A 24,765-nucleotide genomic window follows, 5' to 3' on the forward strand; every position below is an offset into this window, starting at 1 on the left:
GTAACCATGGCGTGATAGAGGATACTGGAAATGATGCCAAAGAGGCTGTGTTAATTTGTATTTTCTGAAGTGAGAGTTGACATCAACGATTGGCCAACATCATACTTTCGATATCTAAGAAGTATGATTAACCACAGATGGAGAGCAATATGTCATAGGATTTTACTTAGCAGAAAAGAAGAAAATTCAGTTGACGCAAATTCAAACTGAGTCACAGTGGCTCAGTTTAATTCTTAAGCTACAAAAAGAATCTTCCAACAGAATAATACCTGTGTGCCAAAGCTAAAGTGCTGTAATTAAGTAGAGCTGGAAGGTGAAAGAATGGGAATTTCTCAGAATTTATATACAGAAGGAAAGTGTCATTGGGATGGTCAAGCAACACTACATGACTCTGCATGCACACATGATGCAATGTGGAAGTAGAGATATATTTTTTCAATTGACATAATTCACATACCATAAAATGCACCCTTTTTAAAATGTATGATTCAGTGTTTTTAGTATATTCACAAAGTTGTGCAACTGTCATCAGCACCTTATTCCAGAGCATTCCCTTCACGCCATAAAGAAACCCCGTATGCCTCAGTAGTCACTCCTCTGTTGTATGCCTACTCCCAAAGCCTAGAAAATACCAATCTATGTATGTTCCAGTGGATTTGTCTAGTCTGGTCATTTCATATGAACGGAATCATACAATATGTGGCCTTTTGTGTCTGGCTTCTTTTACTTAGCATGTTTTTAAGGTTCATTCAACTTGTAGCACATCTCAGTACTTGGCTGCATAATAGTCCATTGTATATATGTGCTGCATTTTCTTTATCCATTCATCCATGGAGGGACATCTGGGTTGTTTCCACTTTTTGGCTATTATGAATAATGCTGCTATCAACATGCATGTACAAGTTTTTGTGTAGACCTATGTTTTCAGTTCTCTTGGGGTTATTCCTAGGAGTAGAATTGCTGGGGCTTGTGGTAATTCTATGTTTAACTTTTTAAAGGAACTGCCAAACTACTTTCCAAAGTGGCTGTATCATTTTATATTCCCATCAACAATATATGAGGGTTCCAATTTTTTCATACCCTTGTGAACACTTATTGTTGGTCTTTTGTTTATAGTCGTCCTAGAGGGGAAGGAAGTAGTTTTGATTCACCTATCTCTATTATTAAAGATGTTGAGCATCCTTTCATGTATTTATTGGCCATTTGTATATTTTCTTTGGAGAAATAGCTATTCGAACTCCTTGTTCATTTCTAAAGTCGGTTATTTGGTTTTTATTGTTGATTTGTAGAAGCTTTTTGTATATTCTGATGGAAGTCCCTTATGAGATATATGTTTTGCAAATATTTTCTTCCATTTTGTGAGTTGTAGTTTCACTTTCTTGAGAGTTCCTTTGAAAAACAAAAGCTTTTGATTTTGATGAAGTCCTATTATTTATTAATGTATTAATTAATTTCTTTATCTTGGTTGTATTTTTGGTGTCAGCTCTAAGAAGTCATTCTTTAATCCAAGCTTAGGAAGATTTACACTTATAAATCCCACTGTGAAATTCTGGGATTCTGGAATTTCTGAGTTCCCACTGGAATGGTGATAATGAAAAAGATGATAAAGAAAAGCAGTGCTGACAAAGACCGACAGGAACTGTTCCACACACACTGATGGTGGAAGTGAACCCTACTACAGCCATCTCAAAAAATTATTTGGTAGAATCTACTAAAACTGATCATCTGAGCCAACAATTCAGCTTCTAGATATATACTCAGCAGAATTCTAAACATGTATTCATCTCAAGATACATACTAAAATATTCATAGCAGCACTGCTCATATTAGCCCCAAATTTGGAACAATCCAAGTGTCCAGCAAAAGTAGATGGATAAATACATTGTTGTGTAGTCGTAGCATTACACAGCAAAGGGAGTAAACATCTACAACGGTAAATACAAATACAGATGAAATATGCAAACATAATTTTGAGCAAGATAGCCAAACACAAAGGAATTCATCTTGTAAGATTCCATTTATATCAGGGGTCCCCAACCCCCAGAACCGGTTAGGAACCAGGCTGCATGGCCGGAGGTGAGGAGCAGGCGAGCAAGTGAAGCTTCATCTGTATTTACAGCCGCTCCCCATCACTTGCATTACCACCTGAGCTCTGCCTCCTGTCAGCCTTATGGTGAGTTATATAATTATTTCATTATATATTACAAGGTAATAATAATAGAAATAAGGTGCACAATAAATGTAATGTGCTTGAATCATCCCAAACCATCCCTGACCCCTGGTCCACGGAAAAATTGTCTTCCGTGAAACTGGTTCCTGGTGCCAAAAAGGTTGAGGACCGCTGATTTATATGAATGACAAGAAGAGGTAAAATTGTTTAATGCTGTTAGAAGACTGGGTAGTGATCATCTTTGGGTGGGGGGAAGAGGTGAGACGGGGAGGTGGCATGAGGGGGCTTCTGGGTTGCTGATGATGTTCTCTCTCTTAATTCGATGCTCACCCAGGCAATTGCCATTTGTGACAATTCCTGGAGCTGTTCCCGTATCATTGGTGCACTTTCTCTGTCTGTGCTGTGTCTCAATACAAGAGATACGAAGTTTGAAAGAAGGAACATCTGGTGAAAATCTCTGTCTCTATTTTTAAACACTTTTCTTCAGCTTTGACTGTATCTTTCAACTCTATTGTTTTTGATTTAGCAGCGATATATTGGTTCCATCTACCCTTGCCAGCCTCCGCATTTACAATGAAACCACCGTAAGTGAAGTCAGGCTTTGGACGTGGTCTAGGCACGTCTCTTCCCAATGCGAACAGGACTTACTCCAGGTTATGCTGAAATCAACACTGCCTCATAAATGCTTGTGCTGTTGGGGTGGGTAGCAAAGCCTGCACACAAAAGTGGAAACTGAACTAGGTTTGTTTTAGAATTTTGAGAAAACCTGGTTCCTGAACAAGGTGGGATTGAACAAAAGTAGGACTCAGACCAGAGAATCTTGTGATTCTCCCTGATTCAGAGGTTTCAGGAACACTGTGCAAATTGTACCCCCTGTCATCAGCTGAGACTTCCTCATTCAGTCACTCATTTCCCAATGCAGCCAGCCCTTGCTGACTAACCTCACAGGTTGCCAGGCCAGGAAGTTGGAGGAGTCACACTTTCGGGTCCAGAAGGCGGTTTCCATTTCCGCAGAGCTGTCTCTAAAGCTCAGCCCTAGCCTTCAGGCTTCATTGTCACACCCCAAGTTGCCAAATATCTGGAAATTAACCTCATACAATGGCTTTTAAAGACAACAACCTTTTTCTGAAGTTACTTTTTGGGTTTGATTTAATACAACAAATAACATCCATGTTGTAAAGGGTAGGATTTCATGGGTTTTTGAAAGATAAGTGTGTTCATGACATCACGGCCACAGTCAAAACACAAAGCTCTTTCTTCATCCTCAAACCTCATCGCTGTCCACCCCTCCCCCTCCCCACCCCCACCTCATTGTCACTGCAGACTAGTTTGCATTTTCTAGAATAAACTGGCTTTTGCATAAATGAGCATGGCCATGGGCCTAATATAAGCATGCTTCATACACACACCGTACGGGCATGTGTACACATGTGCACATGCGCATGCGTGCACACACATGCCCAGACACGTGCACACACGCACACATGTTCCTTTCTAAGGGGAGTTTCTTCCCACAGTCTCATGCCAAGGAAGATGGCCTTAGGTCTTTTCCAAGCATACCCTATGACCACCTGGCCACAGAGATGGAAGAGGGCAGCAAACCTGACCCGGCAGCTGGAGAGCAGGGCTGGTCTGAGTGCTCTGTCCAACAGGAGGAGCCATGAGGACACAGCATCCCTCCATGAGCAGAAGCTTTGGGTCAGCACAAGCCATGGTCTAGGATGCTCGGGGTAAGGTCGTGGGTGTTGGCAGCAGCACAGGGGCCAAAGAAGCTGAGCCTCCATATATGAGTCTGCAAGGGCTGGCTGCCAAGACAACGTACCACACACTGGAGGCTTCAACATCAGAAATACATTTTCTCACCATTCCGGAGGCTGGAAGACCAAGATCAAGGCATCGGTGGGGCTGGTTTCTTCTCAGACTCTCTCCTTGGCTTGTAGGTGGTTGTCCTCTCCCTGTGTCCTTACATGGTCATCCCTCTGTGTGTATTGGTGTCCTAATCCCCTCTTCTAATAAGAACATCAGTCATACTGGGTCAGGGCCCACCCTATTGGCCTCATTTTAACTTAGTCCCATTTTAAAAGCCCTGTTGCTAAATAAGGTCATGTTCTGAGGTACTAGGGGTTATGAATTCAGCATATGAATTTGGGGAGGGACTCAATTCAGTCCATAACACCCCATGAGGGTGAGGGAACGGTGAACCCCTCCTTTGGGCTGGTGCTCAAGCTCTTATCGGTGGAGCTGTACCCCTGTGATCAGGAACCCCTCTTGGCTCATGATATGAGCCCTGAATTTCAGTCCCTGTGAGTCCCTCACTTGGCACAACTGTCCATGAATTCCTGAAAGACCCCTGTTGGCCTGGCTTCTCACCTCTCCTTGGACTCAACCCTGTTCCTTGGGGATACCCCACCCGAGGAGCTTCTCCTTGAACCCAGAGGTGTAAAGCATGTTGAACGGTAACATCCGCTGTCTGCTTCCAAGGAGGTGGATGCAGGCAGAAGGGGTTCAGAAATGAACTCCTGGCCTAGATGTGGGAGGAGGGAAGGAGTTCGACACTTCCTTCACAAGAACATTTCTTTTTAAAATTCTGTAAGGTAACAATAACATCAGGCAATTCCGATGATTGCAAGGAGGTATTTATTACACCCTTTTAAATCTGTGCTTATAACCTTCTCTTAGGCAGACAGGCCAGAAGTACCCAATTTTGTGTTTAATAACAAGTCCTCTAGAGGACAGGCAGAAATAGCAGGCTGCAGGATCCACTCCTGTGGGGTCATGGGTTTCAGTGCAGCTGATAGGGGAATTTGCTTGGCTCTACACTTTTGTAAATAGAATCTTCTGCCAAGTTTTCTCAGCAAAGTAGCTGTGCTCCCCAAAGGAATGAGATAAAGGCAAGTTCTTAAAGGAAAAGGATTCATCAGCCTTAGAATCAGCAATGCAATAGGAAAATGTCCCTATCTACCTTCCTGGGAGGTAAAAGGTCACATGTCAGGAAGTATTTTTATTTCTGCATCATAAATCAATGCAAACACAAACTAAAGATTTGGGAAAGTGCTATTGCCAAAGAGTGACATTTTTAAGAGGCAAGAAGGAAGGTCAAGGGTTAACTCCCCCCCCCACCCCACACCAAACTTATGCAGAAACTGCACTCTGGTTGCCAGAGCCCACCCACGGGGCAGGTTTTGTTAGCTTGTACTGCAGCATATTAAAAATATATGTACTGGAATAAGTTACCCAAATTTAAAAATTCAGAGATTTCCTGCAAGTCTCTGCATTTCTGGCTTTCCTTCAGCAATTGGAAGTCTTAGCAATGTTGGGTCCCAAATGGTTATAACCCATTTGAACTGAGCGGTGGACACGCCATAGAGACTGATGGAGATTCTGTCCTTGACTGAATCCTGGCTGGGCTCCTCTGAGTCTCTTCTCCACTAGGCCTGAACCTTGGCCTAAAAAGATGTAAACAAACACTAACAAGTTCCTGACCGCTCAAGGCCACATCCCTAGGATAACCCGAGGCCCCCTTAAAGTGCCTGCCTGAGAAAGCTCAAGGCTGCTAGAAGTTCCTGTTTGTTCCAGCTGACACCTGAGGATAGGGCCCATCTCCCAGCCTCTGTGGGAGGACAGAAGCCTAACTTCCACAAGCACCAGTGAGCAAACCCATGTGGCTGTCACATGGACCAACGCTCCTGTCCTGCTTTTGTAATTTTTCACTTCCCTGGCTCTACTGGGACCCTGCTCACCCCCTCTCCCAGTTCCCTCATTCTCCCATTATCACCTCTGTACAAATCAAAGCCGAATTCAGTTCACACTGGCCTCTTCCCTATCACAATAGTTATTACTAATTAGAATCTGTCCTTACCACTTTAACCAGTGTCTGGCTTTGTTTATCTTTGACAAGATGTAATACACTGTCCCCAGTTTATCCCAGGCCCCACCCCGCTTCACCCCCTTCCTTGTGCCTAAGCTGAATATGTCATCAATTATCAACTTACTTGCTCTGTTATTTCACATACAGGGAAGAGGAAAATAAAATAATTTTTAGGCTCACATCTCTCCCAAAGAGGGAAAGTGATAGATACAGAAAGCCGTGTTTCAAGAAAAACGCATGATTCTTTTAGAAGCAAAGGCCGTGCCTGCTTACTATGAAACACATGGGTCTGGTCACTTTACTCCAAGATTTTACCTGCCTGCTTCCTGGAGACACCTGCATTTGTATCCTAGAAAATGAAGTCCAGATACTACACTAACCACGTTAAGCCTCTGTTGAAGGCCTTCATGGCTAAGCCATCTGGACAAGAGCAATGAGATTACAGGTTTAGAATCTACCTGTGGTACCTCCCCCTACACATCAGCCTCCACCTGAGATGATCCTCAGCTTCTAGACTGGGCTCCACATGAGACTATTTGCAGCTTTCATAGACTGATTGCTCATCACCAACCCCCTCCCAAAGCTGAACTCTCATGCTTGTCAGGAAAAAGCATTTAGAGAAACCAGGTGGTAGGCAAGGAGGTCCTCTTGCAAGAAAAGATGGTTCATCATTCTCTGTGCGGCTGCATCTGCAGGGTTGGCAGTTCAGGACTGCTGTCCTGGGGCATCATATCAAAGAGGATGAAGCCTCACAAGGACCAACATTAGTTCCGAGGCAGCCTCAGGTTCTGGCTTCATGCATCCCTCAGCTGTGTGCTTGTTTATTCTTATTAGAACTTCAGTCCCAACAAGTATTTATTTATTCAATCTAAGACCCTGATAACTGTCTGAGCTGCTGAAAAGACTTGGTTGTATCAGTGTCTAGGACCTTCTTGATAAAAGACAGAAAACCATGAAATGGTCCTGCCATTAATGCTTAAGATAATTTGCAGAGGAACGTTTTTTATCCTCAGAGAGGTATTCAGGGAGTTATGGATGGGTTGATTTTTTTTTTCATGTTTTCTCGAATGCATCTGAGAGTCTGTGGCTCTCCATTAGTAAGAGAGAATTCAGCACATTCATAAGGATTCTTGACAAGATCTTGATTGGCAGAGACCACCCAAAGGGCCCCCAGAGAGGAGGGAGATGAACCAGGTTCACAGTTCCTTTAAAGCCCAGAAGGGATACCAGGCCATGGATTGCCTTTATACAGATGGAATCATTGGGTACCAGACCAGTGATGGAGACATACATTAATGGCAAACAAGCTGACACTCAGGGCTGGTTGTGTGTGTACCAAGCTGTGAATGAGGGGGGGTCCTGGAAACCCTCAGAATCAGGAGGGCTCATCTACCAGTCTTTCTAGGGATGATGAGTTTGTTTAGCTTTCTGTTGTGGAGAATTTGAAGCATACACAAAAGTCCACACAACTGTACAAAGGACCCATGTGTTGACTCCCAGTCCCAATGCCCATCAGCCCATAACCAGTTCTGCCCCATCCACACCCCTCCCATCTTATTTTGTTGCAAATTTTAAACATTATGTGATTTCATTCATAAATACTTAAGTATATGGCTCTAAAAATAAGCACTATTTTGAGCACAACCACAGTAACACCATTTTCAGACCAAAAAATAAACCAACAATAATTTCTTAATGTGACCATTTACACTTCCAACTATCTCATAGATGACATTGTTTTTTCAGTTTGTTAGAATCAGGATCCGAATAAGATTACACTGTGGTTAGGTTGCTCTTCTGAGTCTCTTAAGTCTCTCTTCATCTGAAGGTTTTCCCTCCATCTCGTTTTTTTCCTTGCACTGTATCTATGGAGGAAACTGGAGTTTATTTTTTAATTGAGTTTTGAAGTAGAAGCAGAACACATAGATGAACGAATAACAGTCTTACCCCCAAATCTCCGTGACACTGTGGCACTTTGCCTTGTCCTCTATTGGGTGCCCTGCTATGTGTCACGGGAATTATTTGTCACCCTATTCCTCCCACCAGACACGTGCCCCAGGGCCGGTGACAGTCTCTCGCCCCAGCCTGTTTTCCTTATTAACATCCCTGCACTAAGGGAAATCCATGACCCGCGTGGAAACTGAGTTTGCATGGGGCCTGTGAGGAAGAGGTCCTCAGCCAGCAAAGTGGGTGTGGGGGGACCAAAGTGTGGCAGGGTCCCTGCCTCAGAAAGAGGACGTGTGTGGGCAATCAGTAAGCATTCCCAGGGGAGCTCTGATATCTACCCCATGACTGGTTGCGTGACGGCCTCAGTTTCCACCCCACCTGGCATCCAGGCCCTCTTCCATGTGGCTTTTCAGTTCTTTCCCCAAGGAGGCAAGTCTGTGTGCCCATCCATCCTTCGCTTGGCTCTGGCCAAGCTGTCAGCAGACAGGATGCACACGGAGGTGGGAGAGAGACTTTTCCACGTGCTCTTCCTGTCTTTCTTCTCTGCCTCCACGTGAAAAGATGCAGAGTTAGCCTGCTGGAGGCGTGAAGCCAATTCCAACTGCCCCAGCCATTCCAGTTAAGTCCACGTCCATCCTGATGAGCCAGTGCCAACTGTCCCCCAGATACGTGAGTGAGTCTTGCTGAAAGCAGAACTGCCTAGCCTCGCCACGCCTGAATCACTGACCCACAGACACGGAGCTAAATAAAGCTTCTTGTTCCAAGGCACGAAGTTTCATGATAGTTGTTTTTGCAGCATTATTGTGGCAGAAGACAACCGATACAGCCCCCACCCCATCACCCCCCACACATACACGGACATGCATTCTCCAAATTGAGAGTCATTGATTTCAATCTGTAGAAAAAAGACTAAACATGATACAGATAAGCTCCAATGATATCAGGGCAATTAATGGTGGTACGGGTTACAGATTTCGTGGAAAACAAATGCTCTTATAGGCCACTTCTTGGTACAAATGGGAAGTTCTAAAGCTACAATGACTGAACTCCAAAGTTGGAAAGGGGTAAGGCTGAATGTGTCTGAAATGTTCCTAAATGATTATTTTGGGGTGACTCTCCATTCTGCAGCCATAAAGAATTTATTAGATAATCATGTAGTAGGAATTTTTTGTTTTCCTCAAAATTCTGGAAGTAACTAGAAGTAACTAGAAGAGGGTTGAAAGATAAGATTTTTGCCTTCTAGTGAAAATCTTTTGCCTTATAAGGATCATGGCAAATATCTTAACTCACTTCTGAACCACAGAAACAACAATAGCGGGGAACAGTTCCTGAGTGTTTTCCTGATGCCAGGCCCTGTGCCAGGTACCTCATGTGCACGGTTTCATGTAACACTCAACACAGACTTCTGAGGGAGGAACTAATGTATCCCATTTTACAAACGAAGACATAGTCTCAGAAAGGCCAAGTGATGTGTCTTAAGTTTGCATAGGTAGATAATAGCAGACTTCAACCTGATGCACGTGACTCCAAAGCCAGTGCTCTTTATTACGTTATGTTACATCATATTACATTATATTATATTACACATTACATTACATTATATTCCATGTTACATTATATCGTAGTATATTACATATTATATACTACTCTATATTATATTGCATTACATATTACATTACATTATATTATATTATATTATGTATTACATTATATTACATTACATATTACTTTACATTATATTATATTATGTATTACATTATATTACATTACATTACATATATTATATTATAATACTTATTATATTACATTATATATTACATATATTATATTATATTACATGTTACATTGTATATTACATTATATTACATATTATATTATATATTACATTATATATTACACATTATATTTTATATATTACATTTCACATTATATTACCAGATGTAATTCCCTGAGAGAAGGGACCATGTCTTTACTCTCTTTGGTGTCTATTCCATGTCTACATCCCGTGTACCTGGGTGGAATACACTATGGTATATTACATGCTCAGTAAATAATTATTAAATTGAAAATGAAAAGGCTGTAATTCACCCTAACCTTGGAAACCTGGTGTTTCTCGTTATAGCCACTTTTCTGGTGCTTACGCCCACCTCTGCCGGTCCTGCATCCTGCAGACCACTTGAGCACATCACCCCTCCACTCCGCCCACTGCCACCACAGCCTCCTCACTTTCCCAGCGCTGCCTGCAAAGCTGCGAGAACCCATAGTCCTCTGCAGGTGCAGGAAGGACAGGGGGTAAGGGGAGTTCATGCCTGGGGTTGGTGAGGGGCCCCTCTCCACTAAAGGGAGCAGGGGCTGGTGGGAAAACATCCCAACCTCTCATCCTTCAGAGGAACAACCTGGAAGCATGTCCCACACACAGAATTCAGAGTGGGGCTGAGTCCAGTGGTCCACGGTGATGTCCAGCCCGGAGGCACATCCTTTACTGACTCTTATTCCACATTACCACCCTTCACTCAGCCTCTTGGGACCAACTTCCAAATATACTTTGGGCACCCAAGTCCCTGTGGCAGGCTCTGCTTTCAGGATCACCCAGACCAAGGCCCCCAGCCTTCTCTCATCAGGAAATGGCACTACGATCTGTGTTTCCTTGCACTATTAGCAAGCCCAGAGCCTCATAATAGTGCCCTGATTCTGTTTTCCAGTTTAATTGAGGTATAATTGACAAAATTGTAGGATATTTAAAATACACATTGCGGTGATTTGATATATGCACACACACTGGGAAAGAATTCCTGCCGTCTAGTTAATTAACACAGCCATCACTTCACATATGCATCTTTTTAAATTAGAACGTTTATGTTCTACTCTCTTAGTACATTTCAACCATGCAATAAATATAGTGTTGTCAACTATAGTTACCATAGTTTATATTAGATCCTCAGGCCTTAGTCATCTAACAGCTGGAAGTTTGTACCTTTTCACCAACCTCTCCTTACCTCCCCTCCCCCTGCACTCACACCCTGATATTTTTAAACCCTATTCTTTCTTTTCAATTTTTAAAAAATTTTAGTTTTTAAAAATTTTTATGATTATGATTAATATTTCTTTGCCCCAGCTGGGCAGCATGAAGGATCTTAGTTCCCCGACCAGAGATCCAACCCCTGCCCCCAGCAGTGGAAGCACAGAGTCCTAACCAGTGGGCTGCCAGGGAATTCCCACATGTTGATTTTTTAAAGAAAAGATGTTGGGGTTGACTTTTACGTGAATAGTTTTACAAACTTTTAAAATCATTGGCTCCATTTTCAGTTTCCCTTCTCTGCTGCAATCATTATAAATTTGGGTTTCAGACTGGACTGGGTGCTGCCAGAGCTCCACCCATGTGTCCTTGGGCTCTTGGCATTTTCAAGCACACCTGCCCAGGTGTTTCCACGCCCACAGCAGGCACCTGAGTTTCTCTGCAGGGGGCTGTCTCTAAATTGCGGGAACTCACTTTGCCTGCTAAGCTGAGACCAGAAGTGCCTGGGAATTTAGGGCCCTGCCCTGTGACTCACGGGGTGGGGGGAGGGTGCAGGGGTGGACACTGTGGCGGCCACCCTGATTGGTCAGCTCCAGCCTGCCCTTCACCTGGGCTGAGACAAAATCCTTCAGTGGGATCTTGCCCGAGATCTCACCAGATTTAGCCTTCCTCCCTCTCTGGGCCATTATCCCACCTCAGATTCTTCCCAGGGCAGGAATACTTCCTCAGAAATCCCTTTCCCACAAATCCCTGCTTCTGGGGACCCAGCCTGAGGCTCAGTCAGTACCCCCTTTAGGAAAAGAGGTGCTGGCTGCCCAGGGTGTGAGTGGTTGATGGCCACAGACGGAGCAAGGTGGAGGGGCAGGGCCTGGCCCCTTCCTTCCAACCTGGGGCTCCTCGAAGTGGCAGCTCTGGCCCTGGAGCTCCCGGATGGGCTGGCACCGGGATGCTCTTTTGTTATGACAGCTCAACAGGCTGAGAGAAGTAAAACATCTCCAGAAAGATGAGCCAAAATAACCATGGAGAATTCTTCGCTTTCCTCCATCACTGTCTTCTTCCTGGTACTTTTGTTTTATAAACTCCTGCCCAAAGGCAAGGAAGCTTTGCCTCTGCTGTCTTCTTTATTCTAAGGGAACAAACGTCTCTATTCTCTTCTGAGAGCCCCTGACCAACCCCGGAGATGCTGGAGGAGAAGCAGGACCTACCTTCTTGGGAAGGCAATTCCTGCTCCCCAAGCCAGACTGGTGGCAAAGCGATGAGGGGATGCTGCGAGAGGAAAGGAGCTACAACTTTGGTGCCGTTGGACCCTGGGTGCTCAAATTGTGAGTGAGCATCTTAAGGACAGCTTAACTGAGAGGGGTCACAAGACAGCCTGGTAATTAGAACGAGGCTTGATTTGCAGCTCTGCCCCTGGCCAGCTGTGTGACTTTGGATAAGTTAATGCACCTTTCTGAACCTCAATTTCCTCATCCATGAGTGGCTAGGTTGTTGTGAGTTTTAAAGGAGATTTGCATGTAAAATAGTGAGGGTAGTGCCGGGCACTCAGGAATCTGTTCATTCCTGCTTGATATTATCTTTGTGTTGGTTTACATTCTTACCAGGAATGCCTCATCTAAAAAATTTCTGCCTGTGCCAATAAAATAAGCTGTACAATTCAATACAACTTAAATATTTGAACTTCAATTTTTCTCCATAAAAGCTGGTGGATGGCTGTACTTGCTACATAGTGGTTTTTGACTGTCTTTTGTGAAACACCCAGCACTGACCTGGCTGCCGTGTGGGCTGGGGAGGTTGTGGATGCCAGGTGGACCAGTAAGGAAGAACCCATTTGGCCACATGGCTGGTGAAACACTCAAAGGGGCTGGTAGTTTTATAAATCATGATTCCAGAATAAAACCTTTGTTTCTCTTGAACCTTTTCCTAGAGGGTGAATAAGCTCTTCTCCCAGAAAGACTGGAACTCCTCAGGTCAAATCAGCCAGCATTGCATTTTGTTCCTCAAACCCTGAGAACGGAACCACCATGGCTCACGCATCCTCCTCTCCTTTTATGAGCCCGGTGGCCAGGTTTCAGGCGACTTTTCCATCCGCAACCACAAGTCCTGAGGACCCAACTCTATTGCTTTCAGCCACCTGAGGCCACTACTGCATAATACGTGTCAAAGAAATGGGATACCTTCTCCCAGAGACATTGTAAACGTCCTCACCTCTCGGGCTTTCCACAATGAACGCTGATGCTTTTCCTTCCAGCTTCCCATGATCAGCCTGGCTCCGGAGAGGAAAGCTACACATGCTTTCCTGAGAAGGGCAGCGTCTCCTGGAGTCCTGGCTGGCGTGTAGCAAGCTCTGTGTCCCTCACCCTCAGTTCCTTGGCAAGTATTTCTTTCCTGAAATTGTGTTCTGGTTAAAAGTGTGAGTTCTAGAGACAGCCCGCTCGCGTGAAGAGGCTGGCTCTGCCCCTGAGCAGCTGGGAGGCCTCAGGCGAAGTGTTCTTCTCTGTGCCTCCGTTTCCTGCTCTGTTGATGGGGAGATGATCATAGTAATGCTATAATGATAGTACTAGCCTCCAGATCTGTTGGAAAGAGTAAACGAGTTGCTGGAAAGAACAAGGAAAGCATCCAGAGCAATGCCTGGAATAGATGAAGCATTTAATAAATGTGATGTGAGATTCTTATTAAACGCCTTGTGTCTTCCCTAAGGAGGGAGAGAGATGGCCCTGTCTGGGCAGATCAGGGAGAAGCAACTCTTGGTGGGATAAACATTAAGCAGCCATGGAATGTGGTTGGACTAGGAATGGCCAAGAGCAGGGTTTCTCCAAGAAGCACTCGACACCATGGGCCAGACCCTTCTCCATCATGGGGCTATTCCTTGCACTGTGGGGTGTTTGGCAGCATCTCTGGCCTCTGCCCATCAGATGCCAGTGGCATCTCGTCTCCCTAGCTGTGACAACCTAAAATGTCCCCAAACAGGGCCAAATGTCTGCTGGGGAACAAAATCCATCAGTTGAGAAACCCTGGTCCAGAAGGAACAAGATAATGCAGAGCAAAGAAAACCTCAGGGCAATGGTGCTACCTTGACCTTTCCTGGAGCATCATTTCGCTCAGCAGAAACTACTTTCCCCTTTCTCTTTTTCCAGTAGTCCATGTTGAACCCATCTATTTTGATACGTGTGTGGTGTGTGCGTTATGGAAAAATGGATCTAAAAAGAGAAGAAACAAACACTACCTCCACAAAAGGGCAACATCGTAAATAGAAATGTTTTCATGGCATATGATTGAGGTTTCTCAAGATTGGTAAAAATAGCTGTCGTCTGCAGGAGTTGTGTGACCTGGCGACCCCGGGGTGGCTTTTGAGTAAGGCCCTGGTGGGATTACATCCCCTGAGGCTTTCTCTTTGCCCCCTCCCCGCCCCAGATATGTGCTTTGTGTCCCATCCTGGGCTGTGTTCTTTATTTTCTTCCAGAAGCATTCCCACCAGGGCCACTGGGGAATCAACCCTTCGGGGAATTCTCGATTGCTAGAAATTGCCCAAAAGGCCTGGGAAACAACCACCTCTTCCCCATTTTTTTGTATCAAGGTGGCCGATTAACTTTCTCTTCTTAGAATATTCAACAGTAGTTTTGGGGAGAAGATCTTCTCAGCTCTGACCTCATGAAAATACAGATTCTGATTCGGTAAAACTGGGAAGGGACCTGAGAGTCAGCGTTTCCGCCAGGCTCCCCAGCGATGCTGATGCTGTAGGTCTGTGGACCACCTGGGGAGTCAAGATGCCAGAGGACAAGTCTGCGAAAGGACGTTTTTTTCAGCACCTAAAACTGAAGGTTTCCAGCCACAGTTTGAAAGCACCAATTCACTTTTACCACTGGAATAATAGGCAGACAGGAGGGGTTTTGTGCACACAGACAGGCATCTCCTCCAGGGTATACGGATGCAGGTGAAACGAGTTTTGTTTAGCCAGTGGCTTTTCTTTCTGGTGCCCTCTTGCATTTCTGTTCTGTGTGCAGAGCCCAAGCTCCTTTCAAGAGGGATGGCAGAGGCAGAAACTGGGAGGCGGAAGCCTGGGGTTGGGGACTGGGAGGCCCCCCCAGCATCCAGCAGCGGGTGGAGCCCGAGCCGTCCTGGCACGTGGGCGCGGGCGGGCGGGCGGCCACTCTGTGTGTGGTGCTCTGGGCCCTTGGAAATCCCCCCTGAATGGCTGGGAGGAGCTGGGGAGACGAGTGGCATGAGACACTGCTGTCAACGGCACCGGTTTCCCAAAGGATTTTGCAAGAGCTCACAAAAGTAGAAAGGATAACCTGAGCCCTGGGGGTCCTTTCTGAACGGGGAGATTACGGTGGGGTCTGACGGCAGCCTGAGGGTGCAGAACAACAGGGCCATTGTGGGGCAGGGCATTCACATTGAAGATAAAATATGAGCTGGGTGGTCCGGATAATGAAGGCATTTATGACTCCGGCTCAGCATACGTATGTGGCACTGATCCACAGATTACCCTGACGGAGTCTGCGCCCATGCGGGGTCCAGAGGGGTGAGGCTGGCCGGGTGCAGATCTGGGATAAAGGCACCAGTGATCAAAGCGACTCAGGGGGACTAAAGAGCTGTTTATCTGTGACCTGGGGATACAATGGAGTGAGGAATACCATTTCACTGAAGACAGGACTGGTTTCCAAGAGCGCCCTTTAAAACTCTGAACTTCAGAGGAAAGTGCTCTCAGTCCACCACTTGGAGGGAAAACACAACGCCAGAGAAACGACAGGCGGCTGCGAAGGGCTTGGGAAGCCGGGTGACCCGGTGACCTGAGCGCAGGTCCGCAGCTGGGATCTGGGAGGACAAATCACTGGCTTGGCTGTGACTTGATAAATGACCTTGGACCAGTCACACAGGTTTCATGTCCCTCACCTGCTGGGGCCAGAGGTTGGCTGTGGGCTCTGAAGTCCCCAGGCGCCCTGCAGAATGTGGCTCAGAGAACTTGCCCCATTCCATTTTGCCTATGAATTTTCCAGAACAGGAGCATCACATGTGCCAGGTGCCACATGCCTTTATCTGTCTTAAGATTTCTCCTATGTATATATTTTTTAACATGTAAAATTTTGATGAGTTCTGACACATGCATATACCTGCGGAAACATCACAATTATGGCAATAAGTAAAGACACCATTCTCAAAAGTTCCTTTATGTCCTTATAATCCTTCCTTCCCCCAACCCTCCCAGCACCAAGTAACACTGATCTGCCTTCTGCCACTTTAGAGTAACTTTGTAACCCCTAGAATTTTATATACATGGAAACAGAATACATACTGTACATAATGTGGCCTCTTGCACTCACCGCAGTGGTCGGGTTCATCCCTGTTTCCTGTGTCAGTAGTTTGCTCCTTTTTGCTGCTGAGTAGTATTCTACTGTATGGATGCAGTGCAATCTGTCCAACCGTTCACTTCGTGATGAACATTTGGGCTTTCTTCAGCTGGTGGTTTTTTTAGCTTAAAGCTGCTATGATCATTCACGTTCACGTCTTTACCTGGACAAGCGTTTTCTTTTCTCCAGGAATGGAATACCTAGTTCATATGGGAAGTGTGTATAACTTTTTAAAGAAACTGCCAAATTATTTTCCATTTTATGTTTCTACCAGCAGAGTGGGAGGGTTCTAATTGCTTCACATCTTTGACAACACTTGGTATGGTCAGACTTTAAATTTTAGCCATTCTAGTGGATTTGCAGTGGTGTCTCAGTAAGATTTTTTTTAATTAATTAATTAATTTTTTATTTATTTATGTTTGGCTGTGTTGGGTCTTTGTTGCTGTGCACGGGTTTCTCTACTTGCAGTGAGTGGGGGCTACTCTTTGCTGGAATGAGTGGGCTTCTCATTGCAGTGGTTTCTCTGGTTGTGGAGGACAGGCTCTAGGTGCCTGGGCTTCAGTAGTTGTGGTGCACGCGCTTAGTTGCTCCATGGGATCTTCCTAGACCAGGCATCGAACCCCTGTCCCCTGCGTTGGCAGGTGGATTCTTAGCCACTGCACCACCAGAGAAGTCCCTCAGTAAGATTTTTAACTCGCATTTCCCTAATGATTAGTGATGTGAGACAGCTTTGCATGAATATATTTGCCATTTTTAATTCTTCTTTGGTGAAAGTACCTGTTCAAATCCTTTTCCCATTTAAAAAAATTGTCTTAATATGGAGTTGCAAGAATTGTTTACATATTCTAGATACAAGTCCTTTTTGGATATAGATATTGCAAATATTTTCTCCCATTTTCATGCCCCACAGAGGCATTTTAAGAACTGAGAAGTTGCAGCTGAGGAGGGCAGGTGGTGCTCCTAGGCTGGTGTATTTCGTTCTGGAGCCTCTGGTGTTTTAGGAGTTGCTTCTCTTATCAGACCTGCCTTTTGTTCTTTCCCACCACGGTGTGATGGAAACATCTCAGTTGAATATCACCTCTAGGGTTTTAGGACTTTTATATGTCACACCATGCAGTGCCTGACTACCATACACACCTTCTCACCCTCTGCATGAAAGTGGATAACAGTTATCTGAACAGCCCCAGCCTCCAGAAAAAATATTTGGGGTGGATGACAGAGACGGTAACTACAGTTGAGCCTCTGCCAGTACAACCAACCACACATGAAAAGAAGGAAGGGTCTGGAGCCCTTTTATGTCACTAGTTAAAAATTTCAGTGAGGTTGTAGTCTCCAACCTCACTCTCCACCTCATTTGAGGCAGTGGTGCTCTCCTACAACCTTCTTCCTTACTTGGTTACAGTAGGAGCAATTTTTCCTTGTATAATAAATCATCACATTGTATTCTTTGAATATATACAACTGTATTTGTCAATTATACCTCAATATCATGTAGCAGTTACTATTGCTGCATAACAAATGACCCCAAACCTTACGGGTCTAAAAATCCCCATTTGTTCTTACTCAGGAGTGGACAGTTCTGCTTATACATGTCAGGCTTGGCTGGGCTCAGCTGGGCTCAGCTCGCTCAGTCTCATACCTGCATCATACGGAAGTACTCTCAGCCTCTGCCCACATGGTCTCTACAGAATTCAGCCCCTGTGTTACCACTGACCCTGCTGCTCTGTTTCCATGGTTCTTGGTCAACTCCCTGCAGCACTAACACTGCCTCTGGCATGACTCTGGTAAGGGTCTGGATTCCCTTCCACACGCTGCTGGGCTCAGAGGGGTTTGCAGGCCCCTGGGACTGTCCTGACTTGGTTCCCCAGGAGGCAGACCCTGAGGAAAACATTTCTGTGTAAGCAGTTCATTCTGGGGGGTTAAGACGTGGGGAAAGATGGGAAGGCAGCCAATGCAGGGTGTGTTCATGATGAGGCTACAACTGTAGGAAACTGGGCACTGTCCCCCCCGGGGTTTAGTCTGGTCACCTAGGTTCCCATTCACCTATTTCAAGTCCACAACAAGTAAGCGATATTCACTGTGTCCAGGGACCTGGTGGGTAAGCACAGACTACAAATGGACTCAGACAGTACCAGAAGCAAGATTGATCTGTTTTCCCCTGGGGCACCATCATTCAAAGCCACCTCTGAGGGGCTGAGGAGGCTGGAATCTAATATTCCAGTGCTCCGCCGTGCCAGTCAGGGCGGTGGCTTCACCTGTTACAGCTTTGCTGTGGGTCAGCAGGGTGGGATGCCCAGCACAAACCACCTCTCCTTCATCCTGTGCGTGCATCGCCAAACACAGATCTGCTTTTCATGGCGCAGTGGATATTTTTAGTGATTTATCATGAAATGTTTTGTTACATGGAATGACGGATTACCACAGAACATTGGAGTAATCCCTTGCAGGCTCATGATTTGAAAGTCCACAAAGGAGTTTAAGCACTTGTCTGCAAGCTAGCTTAACAGTAGGAAGAGTTTCAAATGGCCCAGTTTCTCAGAAGATATTGTATCAAAGCTTCCACAACGTGGCTCCTGGGCTTGCTCCGCTCCGAAGATGGAGTGTGGGTTGTGACAAGTCCTGGATTCTTTCCCGGACCCCAGCTAAATGATTCTGGACTCACACGTTTTTTCTGCCTTTCATATTTTCACCACCTTGCAGGGTTGAGTTGGACCACTGTTTTGCTCGCTTTTTTCCTCCTCTTGCCTATAACCAGCCATGCTTGTGATCCATGGTATAGATTTATATTTTTAAAATTTTTATTTTATATTGGACTATAGTTCATTTAAAATGTGTTTTTTTTAACTTTTAATTTTATATTGGAGTATCGTTGATTAACAATGTCGTGTTAGTTTCAGGTGTACAACAAAGTGATTCAGTTATACATATGCATGTATCTATTCTTTTCCAAATTCTTCTCCCAATTAGATTATTACAGAATATTTGGTCCTTGTTGGTTATCTATTTTAAATATAGTAGTGTGTATATGTCAATCCCAAACTCCCAATTTATTGGCCATCCACTTACCATTACATCAAAAAGAATAAAATACCTAGGGATGAACCTACCTAAGGCGGCAAAAGACCTGTACTCCAAAAACTACAAGACGCTAATGTAAGAAATTGAAGAAGATACAAAGAGATGGAAAGATATACCATGTTCTTAGTTTGGAAGAACCAATACTGTCAAAATGACTATCCTACCCAAGGCAATCTACAGAGTCAATGCATTCTCTATCAAATTACCAATGGCATTTTTTACAGAACTAAAACAAAAAATTTTTAAATTTGTATGGAGACACAAGAGACCCCGAATAGCCATTGTATACATTTATACCAGTCTGAGTATTTTCTTGTTTTCCAGGCTGAATAACCTCTGCAGTATCAACTTCATGTGTGGGTTAATTGACTGACACATCCATTTATTCAGGAAGCGTTGTTGAGTGTATCTTTGGGACCAGTTTTAGGAGGCTCAGGAAACACAAAATCTGATGTTTACATGCACTGTCTGATGTCAAACACTCCAGTCCAAAGGCAGGAGAAGACTGATGTCCCAGCTTAAAGGCCATGAGACAGGAGAGATTCTCTCTTACTCAGACTAGTGTCAGCCTTTTTGTTCTCTTCAGGCCTTCAACTGATTGGGTGTGGCCCACCCACACCGGGGAGGGTCATCAGCTTCTCTCAGCACTCAGTCTACCAATTTAAACATTAATCTCATCCAGAAACACCCACCTGGAATCAAGTTTGACCAACTATCTGGGCACCCTATGACTCAGTCAGGTTGACAAATAAAATGAACTGTCACAATATTCCTCACCCCTTTAAGCAGCTCCATTGTATGGATGTGCCTTAGTTTATTAAATCAGTCTCCTGTTGATGGACATTTGATTATTTCCAATCTTTTGCCATTATGAGTAGCTCTGTGATGAATAAATTTGTGTGCACCTATTATATTTGTTTGCCACTGTATTGGTGGGATGGCTTCCTAGAGGTGGGATTTCTGGGTCAAGGGTAAATGTATATGTAATTGTTCCTCCTGAGGAGCTGTACCATTCTGTCTTCTACCAACAAGGTCTGGAAGCACTTGTTTCATGGGGAAACAGGTGCCCAGGTTGGTCAAGGAAAGCACCACTGCCCTTGGCTATGGAGATTGGTTCAGGACCAAGCTCACCAATGAGAGTGATTGGTGGGAATTTTTGTGAAAACATCAGGACAGAGAAGCTGTCTCTCCCTGGAAATTGCTCAGCTAGTTGTAAACCTCAAGCCTCTAGGGGCTGCCATGTACACAAAGCCTGGTCAAGAAGTAGCAGCACCCAGAGACATGGAGAGTTCTAAGATAGAATCCTGATGGACTGATGGGACCCCTGGATCCAGCTGAACCTGAATCATGCATTTTTCCCACACTGTTCAGTTATGAGAGCAAAAATTCAATATTTAAAAGTTGAACATGAATTCGTTTTTCCTGCAACCAAAAAAGTCCTGCTAAATGTGCAGCATGGTGCATAAAACATGATTTCTGCCTTCAAGGATTTTTACAATTGAAGTGGAAGATAAGATTAATGCACGAACCCTGATGGAAAAATTTTTGATCCTCTTCCTTAGTCCCCTGTTGACACTACCAAATGTAAAATGAATGGCTAATGGAAAGCTGCTGCATAGCACAGGGAGATCAACTCGATGCTTTGTGATGACCTAGAGGGGTGGGATAGAGAGGGCCAGAGGGAGGCTCAAGAGGGAGAGGGTATGGGGATACATGTATGGGGATAGAGCTGATTCACTTTGTTGGACAGCAGAAACTAACACAACATTGTAAAGCAATTATACTCCAATAAAGATCTGAAAAAAATATTAATGCATGAAAGCAACAAGAGAACAATATAAGCTAAGAACAATATAAGCTATGGTCGTATCAAGTGCTGTATTTTATGTTATAGGCTATGGATCCTGTGAGTCCTTCAGCAGTCAGAGAAGGGGTCACAGAAGAGGAGGGGCATGCAGATGGCCTTGAGGTGATAGGACTTTGATGGATTGGATGTGGACCAGCTCCACTGTGTCTTACCTGAAATTTGAAATCTGAAATGTGCTGAGCATCAAAAGTTTCTGAGGGTTGGGATAAACTCATGTTCAACATGAAGATGCAAAAAAGTTAAACTGGGGGATGTGGTCCCAGACCCTACCAGGGGTAAGATGTCACATACGGTATATGTAGGGCTTAATCCTTCCAACACCGGAGCTGTTCAAAAGCTGAAACACATCTGGTCCTAAGGAATTGGCCTGACAGACCGTGCACCTGTGCTTCCTGTTGCAGGAAAGGGAGGGGTTGTGTTTCCTGAGGCCTGGGAATCGGGAGTGGGAGGGGTGTCTGGTGACCCATGGGCACCACTTGAAAGGTACCCATCACGTGGGGAGCTGGGCAGAGATGTGCCGTCTTCAGTGCTTCAGATGCGCAAACTTTCCAAGTCCTCTGTAAACCCTCTCATAGTCACTGCAGCAGGAGGGCTGCGTAAAACTGGTCAGACTGTGACCTACACAAAGTTGTTTGGTCACAAGCAGGTGAGGTGTCATCCGAGGTGGGTCACTCTGCCCGGCCTAGCGTGCACCTGGGGCCAATGCCTCCTCCTCGGGAGGGTCACAAAAGCACCACGTGCTGTTTCAAATCCTTAGCCTGGGTCTCCCCTAAAGGCAGAGCGGGAGGCAAGGGTTTGAGCCAAGGGGCTAATTGGGAGGTGGCCCAGGAGGCCCTGTGAGGGAGGGGGGTACCAGGCAGAGGAGTCGACAAAGTCCATGTCATTGAGTGGGGTGGTGTGTGGGTGACTGGGGTTCCCTCCTGCTGGGCCCCTGGCTGAGGGGTGGGGCCGGCCTCGGCCTTGCCCCTGCCCCATGGAGCGGGGAGGAAGCCAGGGCATGTGTCCACCAACTGGTGGAAAGTTGCCTCAGGGCATCAGGTGCCTGAGAGTTCCTGGCTGCCCCGCACCCCCAGGTAGAGAAGAGGAGGGATGGGCAGGTGCTGGAGGTGCGAGGATGTCAGTGGAAACTGCCCACCGGCTGCAGGTGAGCGAGAGGATGTGGCACATGGTACTGTCTTCAGGGCCCCTGTTAAGACCCCCACCAAACACTGGCTCATCTCTTTCATCGCCTGTTCTGTGGCCTCTCTTCTTTTTCTGCCCAGGAGCTCCCTGAGGGGAAGAGCTGTTTTCACTCCCAGCTGGATCCCCGGTGCCTTGCTTGATGCCCGGGTCAGATCAGTGTGCAGCTGGTATAATATTTATCAAATAAGCAGATGCCACGTCCTCATCTGGGGTTCTCCCTGCGGGCTTTACGCCCAATGTTCTCCAAAGACAAAATGACAGTTTTCCGCCACAGCTGACCTCGGGGGTGGGGGAGGTTGGCCAGGGCTCCCTGCGTTAAGCACTCCTGCCTCCCTCTCTGGATGCTGAGGCAGGAGGCCCGGGAGGCTGGGCTGAGCCATCACTCTGCTTTGCACCCTCCTGGCAGGAAGCAACCCTTTAGTTTCGGTGTCAGAGTCAGCAAGGTCCTCGCTCACGCTCAGACAACAGGTCTGTCTGGCTCTCACCATCAAGAAGGTCTCAAAGGCTGGTCAGATCTCCCTAGGTTTCCAAAGATGGGCGGACTCAATGCTGTCCAGATGTCTGGCTGGTGCCTTGTCCTCAGGCAGGTTCATTCACCAGCTTTGTAGTGATGTAGAGAGAAGCCTCTTCTTTCGGCTTGGGATAAACTAAATCCTCTAAGCAACGATTGATCCAAAATTTCCATGCAGGCAGGGTTTAGGGGCAGCCATCTGGTTGGAAGGGGATTAGGGTACTGGTATTAGAGCTACGGTAGTATGGCAAGCACCTCGACACCTCCTGTATGTTAGTCTGGGGTGCCTTTATGTTGGGATTGGCAGATGCTAGAAACTAAGCCTGGTCCCTTGTTCCTCATGAACAAGATTACCTTACAGGTAGCATATGGCAAGAACGTGATGCGGGAGGAGCAAGCAAAGCCGGAGGAGACCTTGGCCTTCAGCCACCAAAAATTCACCTGACTTCTGCTAGTTTTATTCTTATTAATGCATGTGGTTTTGTAGGCAAATCAAGTGATGTCTGTTAGAAAGAATAACTCTCACTCTTGGGCTCCGATGATCTGCTGTTTTTACTGCTATAATTTTTGGTAAACCCCCTGGACCAGGCCCTGCAACGAGGACCCTGCCTCCAGCTGTGTAGCTGTGAAACTGTGTTTATCACATTGTTAACTGGTCTGCCCATATTTTGAAATTTATAATTCTCAGTAGTTCACTGAATGAAAACAGACATTTTGCCAGAAGTCCATTGTCAAAAAGAAACATTTAATGTTGGTGATTAGCCAAAAAAAGAGGCCAAAGTGCCCAACTGAAACTAAAATTCTTCTTCAAAAGATAAACATAATTTGATGATGTAATGAATGGAATTTTTTCTACTTTTTTTTTTTAAAGATTTTTTCTGATGTGCACCATTTTAAAAGTCTTTATTGACTTTGTTACAATATTGTTTCTGTTTTTTATGTTTTGTTTTTTTTTTTGGCTGTGAGGCATGTGGGATCTTAGTTCTCCAACCAGAGATTGAAGCTGCACCCCCTGCATAGGAAGTCTTAACCACTAGACCGCCAGGGAAATCCCTTTTCTAATTCTGCATCTGCTTTTTGGAAGCAGAATCGTGTTCTTTCACAAGAGACCTAGGTTTCCAAAACACAAAAGTGAATATACCCTTATGGGCTTTAAAGCACATAGGTCTCCCCTTACCTGAGGGGATGAGTCAGGGGCAAACGTGTGGTGCCCCGTGGACTGATTTGTTTTTTGCCGGCGTGGAGATGCCTGTTTTTATGTAGCTCAGTCTCTGAAAGTCCTCAGAGAGTTTCGTGGCCTGAAAACTGGCCATTTCAAACCATTCCTGCACTAGTGCCAGTCTTTTGACTTTCAGTGCTGGTGACAATGAATTACATCCTGCCATTTGTGTGTCCCTTTATCAAAGAAAATGCAGTTCCGACACAAGCCCTACAGTTTTGAATATGCACAGCATGGAAAGCCAAGGCAGGGAGCCAAGGCCCTGTGTAGAACAATTCCAACTTCAAATACTCCATCCCACTGTCCCCATAAACCTCTGAAACATCTCAGAAATCCCAATATCCCAAATCCAGGTAGCAAACTATTGAAAGAAGTCTGTAAGCATTGTAATAACTGAATTCAAAGTCCCAATAGATTGACAACGGATTCCACTACAATTTATTATAAAACGTGTACACAAGCCCATGTTCTTTATTTACGACTGCCATGTTTGTTTTGTGTATCTGGGCTTTGTTTTTTGAGTCAAAGAGCTCCTGGCCAGCTCCCTGATGTAAACGCC

This window comes from Hippopotamus amphibius, chromosome 12 (assembly GCF_030028045.1).
Source record: "Hippopotamus amphibius kiboko isolate mHipAmp2 chromosome 12, mHipAmp2.hap2, whole genome shotgun sequence".
NCBI classification, from domain to species: Eukaryota; Metazoa; Chordata; class Mammalia; order Artiodactyla; family Hippopotamidae; genus Hippopotamus; species Hippopotamus amphibius.